Source organism: Carassius carassius, chromosome 42 (genome assembly GCF_963082965.1).
Source record: "Carassius carassius chromosome 42, fCarCar2.1, whole genome shotgun sequence".
In the NCBI taxonomy this organism is placed as follows: Eukaryota; Metazoa; Chordata; class Actinopteri; order Cypriniformes; family Cyprinidae; genus Carassius; species Carassius carassius.
The window spans coordinates 17096136-17106547 of record NC_081796.1 but is presented as its reverse complement, the minus strand read 5'-3'; the positions used below and the strand labels follow the sequence as shown (position 1 = coordinate 17106547).

The 10412-nt window shown below is 39.3% G+C and overlaps 1 pseudogene; it reads left to right on the top strand.

Annotated features, from left to right (window-relative positions):
- Positions 1 to 1694: 1694 nt before the first annotated feature.
- On the top strand, positions 1695 to 4782 carry LOC132123917 (palmitoyltransferase ZDHHC23-B-like; annotated as a pseudogene).
- Positions 4783 to 10412: the final 5630 nt, after the last annotated feature.

Sequence of the window (10412 nt, the reverse complement as noted above, 5' to 3'; positions counted from 1 at the left end):
CTGTTCTCTATGTCCTTCTAATTTTTCCCCTTTATTATTCCCTGTGTTTCTCTGTCTATTGTCAGACTGTTGTTATTCGTACCAATAGCTCCGATCATCTAGCAGCTCTTTGTACTCACCCTGTCGTGTCTTGTCCTCAGGCTCCAGTGTGTTTAGCTGTTTTCTCTGCCCTAGTTCTTACAAGCCCAGAGCTCCTAGTAGCTTCCAGCTGTCATCCCTCCGGTTCAGCTGTTATACGTACTTCTGTGGAACATTACTTATCTGCGTTGACTCATCTGCTGCTCATCCTGTCACTGCGAGTTAAGCCTGTGAAACGTGACTCATCTGCTGTTCATCCTGTCACTGCGAGTTAAACCTGTGAAACGTGACTCATCTGCTACTCATCCTGTCACTGCGAGTTAACCTGTGAAACGTGACTCATCTTCTCTGTCTCCGCTTTGTGAATAAAGCCTTGAGTTTACCCGCATCTGAATCCAGCCTGCTTTCTCCTGACAGGTTGAGACCCCGATGAGGATGACGAGCATGCAGATTAGCTTCCCTGAGACGGTTTCTGACAGTTTGTGCAGAAATTCTTTGGTTATGCAAACCGATTGTTGCAGCAGCTGTCCGGATGGCTGGTATCAGATGATCTTGGAGGTGAAGATGCTGGATGTGGAGGTCCTGGGCTGGTGTGGTTACATGTGGTCTGTGGTTGTGAGGCCGGTTGGATGTACCTCCAAATTCCCTGAAAGGCCTTTAGAGATGGCTTATGGTAGAGAAATTAACATTCAATTCATGGGCAACAGCTCTGGTGGACATTCCTGCAGTCAGCATGCCAACTGCACGCTCCCTCAAAACTTGCGACATCTGTGGCATTGTGCTGTGTCATAAAACTGCACATTTTAGAGTGGCCTTTTATTGTGGCCAGCCTAAGGCACATATGTGCAATAATAATACCGTCTAATCAGCATCTTGATATACCACACCTGTGAGGTGGATGGATTATCTCGGCAAAGGAGAAGTGCTCACTAACACAGATTTAGACAGATTTGTGAACAATATTTGACCGAAATAGGCCTTCTGTGTACATAGAAAAAGTCTTAGAACTTTGAGTTCAGCTCATGAAAAATTAGGGGGAAAAACAAAAGTGTTGCGTTTATAATTTTGTTCAGTGTATATACATACATACATACCCAAGGTCTCGGGTTCAATTCCTAGTGAATGCATGAACCAATAAAATGTAGGACTACCTTGTATGCAGTGTATATTGCTTTGGATAAAAGCGTCTGACACGGAAATAAAATAAATTTAATGTTTTTAATATTTTATTTCAGGTCATTTTTATTTTATTTTAAGTTATGAAAATGTTTTTTTATGCTTTTTTAATTTATGCATATAAATAATAGCCCAGTCTCAAATGCACAGGCCTGGATGTATTAATAATATACTTTTAAACTGATTCCCACACCATTTAACATAATGTGACTCAAGTATTTGCAAACTATAAACCATAGACCACATATAGAAGAAATATTTCCAGATGGTGCATCATCAGGGACATTGTCCCTTTATGTATGGGATATTCTAGGATATGCCAGATGTACGACCAATACAGTATACAGTGTATATTTTTGTCTACCCATTAGACAGCCACGTAAATCTAACAAATGTACAGTCTGGTTTCCTCACCTCCATTTTATCGGCTGATTTCCATCATGATGAAGAGATCCCATGAAACACTAGATCAGGATGATCTTTTGTGCTGTTGCGAGTACATCAATTGCTATGACTGTGAGGACTTGGATGAAGCTTGTGACAGGTGAGCACTTTTGGATTCATAGATCACTGCTTAAATGATGAGTATGATTGAATTTGTTATTTTGCAGATGGATGAAGAAGCCGCCTCAAAATCCAGACTCCAGATCTCGGGTTATGGCCACTTTCAATGATCGTATCATCTACGAGTGCCCTGGATATCCGGAGCCAGACAAGCTGATATATCAGCTTCTTATTCTGCTTCCTGTTTTTTTGCACATTACATCTTTGCACTACCTGCTGGGTATTTTAGTGCTAACAGCAGTGCCCATCTTGGTCCTTTGGTACTACTATTTCACTCACCGAAAGAAAGAATGCACGTTATTCTTCCTCTCACTCTTCTCCCTCTTCTACATGTTCTACCTCTTCATCACCAGAGTTGTTCCTCGAGGTGGTGTGAATCATCTTTAATTGGCTGCTGTGACACAGTGGGTGTTGCTCTTACGGTATATTTTTCCTCATAATTACTTAGAGGGGTCCGGGCTACGTCAGGCCTTGTCCGACTGACACTCGTAGTACAGTGACCTATCACAAACCTCCACCTGACATAGTTGCCACCTATCTAAATAGAGCACAGCACCAGGTGGTGACAGCCAATCGTGAATAAACTGGTTCTGGGACAGCACAGCAGAGTGTTTAGGGGAGGAACTGGTGTGCAGTATGCAAAGTGGTGCAGTCCCCGAGAGTGGGACACTGCATGATCTGTGGAGTCTGCATCCTGTGTCTGGACCACCACTGTGTCTGGTGGGTTCATCTAAAAAGCGCTGCCTATTTATGAAGGTCTCAGTCATTATTATGTCAGTATTATGTTTGGCTCATATTTCACTCAAAAATGTTTTGGATTGTGAAATATTTTCATGAAACTTGTACACAAAAAAAAAAAATATATATATATATATATATATATATATGTAAATACATACACAAAGGTTTATATTTAAGAAATATGTACGTGTGTGTGTATATATATATATACACACATACACACACACTCTATTTAGCATCTAATATTAGATGTTGTTTACTGCATGGTGGAATCTTATCTGCATACTCTTATAATTTTACTTTCCCAGAAAACAAATAATGTAATCCTTAATGAAATCAAAGAGTGCATGGTTATCAGAATGCCTGTATCAGTTGGGTTAGCTCATGTGCTATGCACTGAATATGCTCATTGTTATGTTGGAAATCCAGGTCTCAGAACATTCTATTTATTCGTTTATTATGTTATGGATTAATATGCAGTCATCAAACTTTTTTGTGTTCAGTGCAGCTGTAAAATGTCTTGTTCTTCATGTAAACGTGTGTACTGGAGCCAGTGAAGTGATCTCACCCTCTGTATTCTTCTTACTCTGAAGTGATATGTGAAAATGATCTCCAGGTCTCAGTTCAGTGTCTTGTTTGTCATTTTGGTTTGCGTTAGGATCAATAGCTGTGTGGGGCAGGCCAATCACGGCAGTTTCCTTCTGACACTTGTTTTCTTTCTGCTGACATCGCTGTAAGGGATCAGTTTGGTTCTCCGAAGTGTGTGTTCCAACCAGAATGTAATGACTGCACTGTTTTACTGTCCTGACGTCTACAACCAGTTCAGGTTTGGATCCAAATACACAAACTCACAGAAATGCTTTCTGTTGCATTTAATTCAGTTAATTCTGACCTTCTTTTCAGACCTTTCTTAACACCTCTGTTCCTTCCAGTTCATTAGTTATTCATGGAAAAAGTCACTTTGCTGCTTTAAATGCACTATATTTGCACCATATCAGTATTCAACAGAACTGCTGAAGGTTAAGAGAACAAACTAAACAAAAATTTGTCTTTCCCAAACACAAAGTCCTGCCCAAAACTCATACCGCTGGTTAAAGATATAGTTCACCTAAAAAACAAAATTTGTAGAGAATGTACTCACCCTCAGGCTGTCCGAGATGTAGATGAGTTTGTTTCTTCATTGGAACAGTTTTGGAGAAATTTAGCATTACATTACTTGTTCACCCGGATCCTCTGCAGTCAATGGGTGCCGTCAGAGAGAGTCCAAACAACTGATTAAAAGCATCACAATAATCCAAGAATAATCAGTATGACTCTAGTCCATCAGTTAACATCTTGTAAAGCAAAAAGCTGAATGGTAGTACTTAACACATTTTTGGTTGTACTATTCCTTTAAGACAGAATTTGCGGGCAGCAGTGAACTATTTTAGTATTATTTATATATGATTATTTTTTTCATTATATTTGAATTATCTTTTAATTTCAAACACACACACGTTTGTTTTTGTGAAAAGTGGGGACATCCCATAGGCGTAATGGTTTTTATACTGTACAAACTGTATATTCTAAGGCCCTACACCTAACCCTAACCCTCACAGGAAACTTTGTGCATTTTTACTTTCTCAAAAAAACTCATTCTGTATGGTTTATAAGCGTTTTGAAAAATGGGGACATGGGTTATGTCCTCATAAGTCACCCTCTCCTTGTAATACCTGCGTCATACCCATGTCATTATACAAAGTTGTGTTCTGATATGTCACAAAAACACACACACACATACACACACACACACTTATTTAATACCAACTACTTTTCAATTACAACTACTCGTACAGCCCATACATCTGGCTTTGCAAGTGGACAGATGGGCCCAGAAACCCCCCTCTTGCTCTGCCTGCAGACCCCATTTAGATAAGACACACACACACATTTTTTAGCTATAATTTAATTTTAGTTCAAGCGATTTTAGTAAAGTAACTTTAAAATTAAGATGAAAGTTTGATCCTCAAGTTCACACAGCTTCAGTATGACTGTTTTAGTATTTAGAGTATTAATAATATAACATATAATATGAATAAAATTAACCTATTTGTCTCCATCTGTCTGTTCATCAGTTCTGCTCCGTGTTTCACCTGTGCCTTGTACAGCTGTATTGTGACTGGAGGACTAACCATGAGCAAGGCTTCAGAGCCATCAAGTCATAAACCATCAGATCTGGTGTAGAAATTCAGCTCTCAGTCTCTGCTGATGGAAAACAACCGAACTGATCTTTCAAGTGAATTATATAACACAGAGAAGTATAATGTTGTGCTACTTAATCCCTTCAACATCCATCCCAGAGTCAGTTTTATGGCTCTATACATTGTGCTCAAGGTCTCATCAACAGTCAGTTGAATTGAGTGGATCACTAGATGGCAGTGTTGTAGTATGTTGCATCTTTACCAGTGACTTCAACATTAAGTACACTATTACTCAGGTACCAGCTTGGCATTACAAATATTATGTAAAGTTCTCACTAAATATATTTTTTAGAATTAATATTAAGAATTCATAAGAATGAATAAGTATCATAAATAATATATACATTTTCTTGTTATACATACATGTTATGAAATTAAAAAAAAATGTTTTTAGTAATTTCAATCATAGGGAACCATGTGTAACTTGCATTTACAATTAGAGGAAAACAAATTAACAAATATCACCCATTTTTTGGTTTACATTCACTGTTAGTTGGCTCTATTATAGATTTTGTCACGCTGCCTGGTCTCTGTTTCCCTGTGTGTCCACTAGTGGGCTCACTTCCCCTTAGGCACCTCACCGTAGGCACTACAATTCCCACTAGCCTTGTCCCTTCATCACAGTAATTGCACTCCTGTTAATTGCACCAGGTGCCTTCACTTATTAGTCATTAGCCTCCCTATATTAACCAGTCTTTTCCTGTTTGTCTTGACGGAGTCCTTACCTTCCTGATGTTTCCTTCCGTTACCCAGTTTTCTCGTCTTCTGAGTTCCTCGTTTCTGAGTTCCTGTTCCTTCTTTGTTTGTTTGTTTGGATTGATTTCTGGTTTTGACCCCGGCTTGTTTGATTCTGATTTGGATTACCCTTAATAAACCACACTGCGATTGGATCTCTAGTCTCCTGTATTTTCCTGGGTCTCCGATCGTCACAGAAGGACTCCATCATGTTGAAATCCAGCGGTGTGGGACTTCATACCCGTTCCCCAGTCAGTATGGTGGAACGAAGGACAAAATACGGCAAACTGACCACTCTCCGCCAAAAGGGGATTGAGGTGGGTGCTATGGCACGAATGTTCTGGACCCTAGCGGATGGTTTGGGATATAATGATGCGGCCCTAAAGGACATGTTCAACATCGGGCTGGATGACCCGGTTCCTAGATATGAAATGGAGCAGTTGGACGCTTTTAGCTTCTGGGAGTTTGTATTCTACTTACGACATCGATCTCCATGGAATACCCCAGCCACACCTGTTTCTCCCGGTTGGATGGCCGATTCTGGACCGGGGTCTGCAGACAGGAGGACCGCCAGCCCAGCGCCACTGCACAAGATGGCCGCCAGCCCAGCGCCACTGCCCAAGATGGCCGCCGGTCCAGAGTCATGGTACAAGATGGCTGCTTGTCCAGTGCCTCTGCACAGGATGACAGCCACGGTTGACCCTCCTGAGTCAAGTCAGGTTCCCTTGGACCCTCCAGAGTCGAGTCAGGTTCCCGTTGACCTTCCAGAGTCGAGTCAGGTTCCCGTTGACCTTCCAGAGTCGAGTCAGGTTCCCGTTGACCTTCCAGAGTCGAGTCAGGTTCCCGTTGACCTTCCAGAGTCGAGTCAGGTTCCCGTTGACCTTCCAGAGTCGAGTCAGGTTCCCGTTGACCTTCCAGAGTCGAGTCAGGTTCCCGTTGACCTTCCAGAGTCAGGGCTAGTCACCGTTGACCTTCCAGAGTCAGGACTAGTCACCGTTGACCTTCCAAAGTAAGGACTAGTCACCGTTGACACTCCGGAGTCAAGCCAAGTCACCGGTGAAATTCATGGAAAAATGCAAGTCACCAATGATCTTCATGAGCAGAGTCAGGTCACCAATGATCCTCATGAGCAGAGTCAGGTCACCAATGATCTTCATGGGCAAAGTCCAGTCACCAGTATTCTTCATGAACAAAGTCAAGTCACCATTGATCTTCATGGGCAAGGTCAAGTCACCAGTGTTCTTCTTGGGCAAGGTCAAGTCACCGACTATCTTCATGGGCAAAGGCAAGTCACCATTGATCTTCATGAAAAAATACAAGTCACCAATGATCTTCATGAACAAATGCAAGTCACCAATGATCTCAATGAGCAGAGTCAGGCCACCAATGATCTTCATGAGCAGAGTCAGCATTAATCTTCTGGAATCCAGTCTAAACACCATGGGATTACCTGTTCCTTGTTTGTTTGTTTGGATTGATTTCTGGTTTTGACCCCGGCTTGTTTGATTCTGATTTGGATTACCCTTAATAAACCACACTGCAATTGGATCTCTAGTCTCCTGTATTTCCCTGGGTCTCCGATCGTCACAGATTTTACTGTCTAATATTTGTTCTCTCAGCTCCAACATTCGTCTTAGTGCCTTTTTGGAACATCAGAAGTTATGCAACAATGCATATATCCAGACAGCACACCGCTTTAAAACTCGATATGAATGTTTTATATTGAGCTTCATGTTTGTTATTTGAGGTTTTTGTGCTTGTGTGTATTTTACTTTCATGTGCTTCAACTGGGGATAAATCTGTGGCATGTACCATCCAGCTATGTTTTGATGCGCAGGAATTATTGCAGAGTTTTTTTAATCAAAGTTGGTTTCCTTTCATTAAATGCCTTAGAAAGAAACCGATAAAGAAGCACTTCAGAATCTGGATGTTTCTTTGTCTCATTTGAAATTGGTTTATAATGTAATGCTTTCCATTCTACAAGTTGTTCATTTAAACTGTTCCACTGAGAAATAAACAAGCATAAACTGATTAAACACGGCGGCTCATCAAGCTGCAGATGTTTTCAGTGTCATGTGATGTCATGTAAAGCCTGTGTGTGCAGTTAAAGAGGATTCCCGAAGTGCCACGGGGAATCAATAGGGGAGGAGCGGAAGTCGGGCAAAATCTCTGCCACTTTACGTCTGAGCTGCTTTCTGCGGGTCTCTCTTTCTTTCTCCTCTCTCTTCTAGCAAGACAACAGGAAGACGCCTCCTGTCAGCAAAACACTTCACAGCTAGCTCTCCTACAAAGCCCAGAGAGCAAATGTCAGAGCAAACATAGTTTCATTTTTCTAAATACTGAAAATACTAAATAATCCATGCTTTTTACATATACAATACATACTTTTCTACTATCTTTAAAAAGGGTATTTTGGTGCACTATTGTGCATTAAAATTGTCACTTTGAAAGACGTGTTAACCTGCTGTTGTTCTCCTCTGCCTACAGCTCATTGTCCCAGGCTGTGATTGGCTCTTCTGTAGCGTGATCCAGCAGGGCCATGAACACCTTCTTCTGGGTCTGTGTCCTGTGATACCGCTCTGCACGTGCTTCCAGTATAAAGCACAGATCTTTTAACTGGTAAGTATTGAAATCAAACATAGACAATTGCTCATAACTAAAGATATGGGTTTATTAATATCACTAACCCTAAATATTAAACTTAGATACATAAATTGATGGTAAGCTCTTTTTGTTGTGTCAGTAATAAATTACAAAGTATAACTTAGCAACCACATAGCAACCTAATGACAAGTTTTAGGGAAGCAAAACTGATAATTTCTTCATTAAACCTAAAGACCATAAAAATAATACCACTGTTGCTGTTCAATGCTTTTATATATTTTAAATTATTTAATATAAATAATACAATATTATCCTTAAATTATATGTATAAATATGTATATTTATATTACATTTATTATGATTAATATAAATTAAAGGCGCAATATGTAATTTTTCTGCTTTAAAAATAGCAGATATCACTATATCTATGTTATATATATATTTTTTGTTGTGTACTTACATTATCTCGACAGTTTCCACGAACTTTAAAATCCGTAGAAAATTATAGTTTAATTAGAACACACGGCACGTTTCTTTATTTCCGTTTTGTCACCCGTCTATGGCGTCATATAAACTTTGACCCCTCTAGTTTATCTAACTTCCTGCGGAACTGCCAAATACAAAGGTGAACAGAAGCAAAGATGAGACGAAGAAGAAAAAGTAGTAGCTAGCCTTGATCGAGACTATTATATTTTATATTTATATTGTTTATATTCGTATTTATACCTCAATCAATAACTTAGTTATGGATCATGATTATGCTTTGCCTGCACGTTCTGTGAAGCGCAAACGTACGGGTGAAATAAATGACCTGAGAAGGTTTTGGGACGAAGAAGAAACGAGACACGGGTAAATATTGGAGTTGCATTTCCAAGATAGAGAGAGCTTCGTGACAAGCTGAAACTACAGAGAGATGCTTGCATTCTAATAAACAGGTATGCATCCATTCAGCTAACTATATCTATCGGTATATTTTGTGAAACGATGATGTCTGGTGTAAAACGCAGACGGACTAGCTCTCATGTAGAGTATAATGTAAATCTACATGTGTTCTATATCTAGCTGGATAAAGTAGCTTCAAATGCAGTTCACTATTTTGTTCGATATCATAGTATAAATGTAGCCTAATTATAATTATTAACAAAAGGCAACCATGTTTTTTTTAACATATATATTACTACTAGCTAGATGGAATATTGATTTGATAGGGGTCTGATAATTCATATATCTCTCCGTTCGAAAATACGTGATTGTCAAAATACTAAGGCCGGTGACACACTGGCTGCGTGGCGTCTCTGCTGCGTGCCTGAAGCGTGGCGGCTGCTGCTGCTGTAGGTGACATAGAGGGAGACCGCCGACAGACCAGGCTCTTGTCTTCATGACAACAATATCTATACTTCATGTTGAACATAAATATAAAGCCTACTGATAAAGGACACCGTCAACAGTATTTACGGAAAAATAGACTATGTTTGACAGGTGCAATATTTGAAAATCGATAATTATTTATTTATTTTTTAAATTACATTTGTATCTGAATTTATGTCAACCTATAGACTTTCAAACATCAAAATGTCATGAATTAATATGTATTTGTGTACAAAATTACATATAAACATTTTCCTATTATATTTTGCCTGGAAACGCTTCCAACACGCTTGCGTGTCGCGTGAAAAATAGGCGTCGGTTCTATTTCTAGCATGCACACGTTTTCCGCGCGTCTCACGCAGGCAGTCTGCAAGCTCTAACCTATTAACATGGGAGCCGAATTAAAAACTGTCACGCCACGCATCTGAGACGCCGGCCTCAGTTAAAATGAGTGAGGAATGTGGGGAGCGACAGAGCGCGTGTTCCAATGAACAACAACTCCCATGAGCCTACGCTCTTTCCCGACGTCATCAAAGTACGTCTCATGTTATTATTTTGATTGAGTGACCCCTGGTGGCCAAAAATTCCATACTGCACGTTTAAATGTGTGTATGCCTATAAATAAGGGTCTTATAGTACTTACAGTATATTAAATTAATAAGAATACTTTTAAACAAACATTAACATTGAAATAATGAATACTGACCATACCAAATTTAGTTATTTTTTATTTAATTTGTTATCGTTTATTCATTTAAAAAAAAAAAATGTATGTGTACAAATTAATATTTTTATGTCTAAAATGTCTATAAATATATTCTGTATACTTATATTGAATTGATAAAACTCTTTTTAAACAATCATAACTCTTAATATTCATAAATTAATTTATAATAAATATATAAA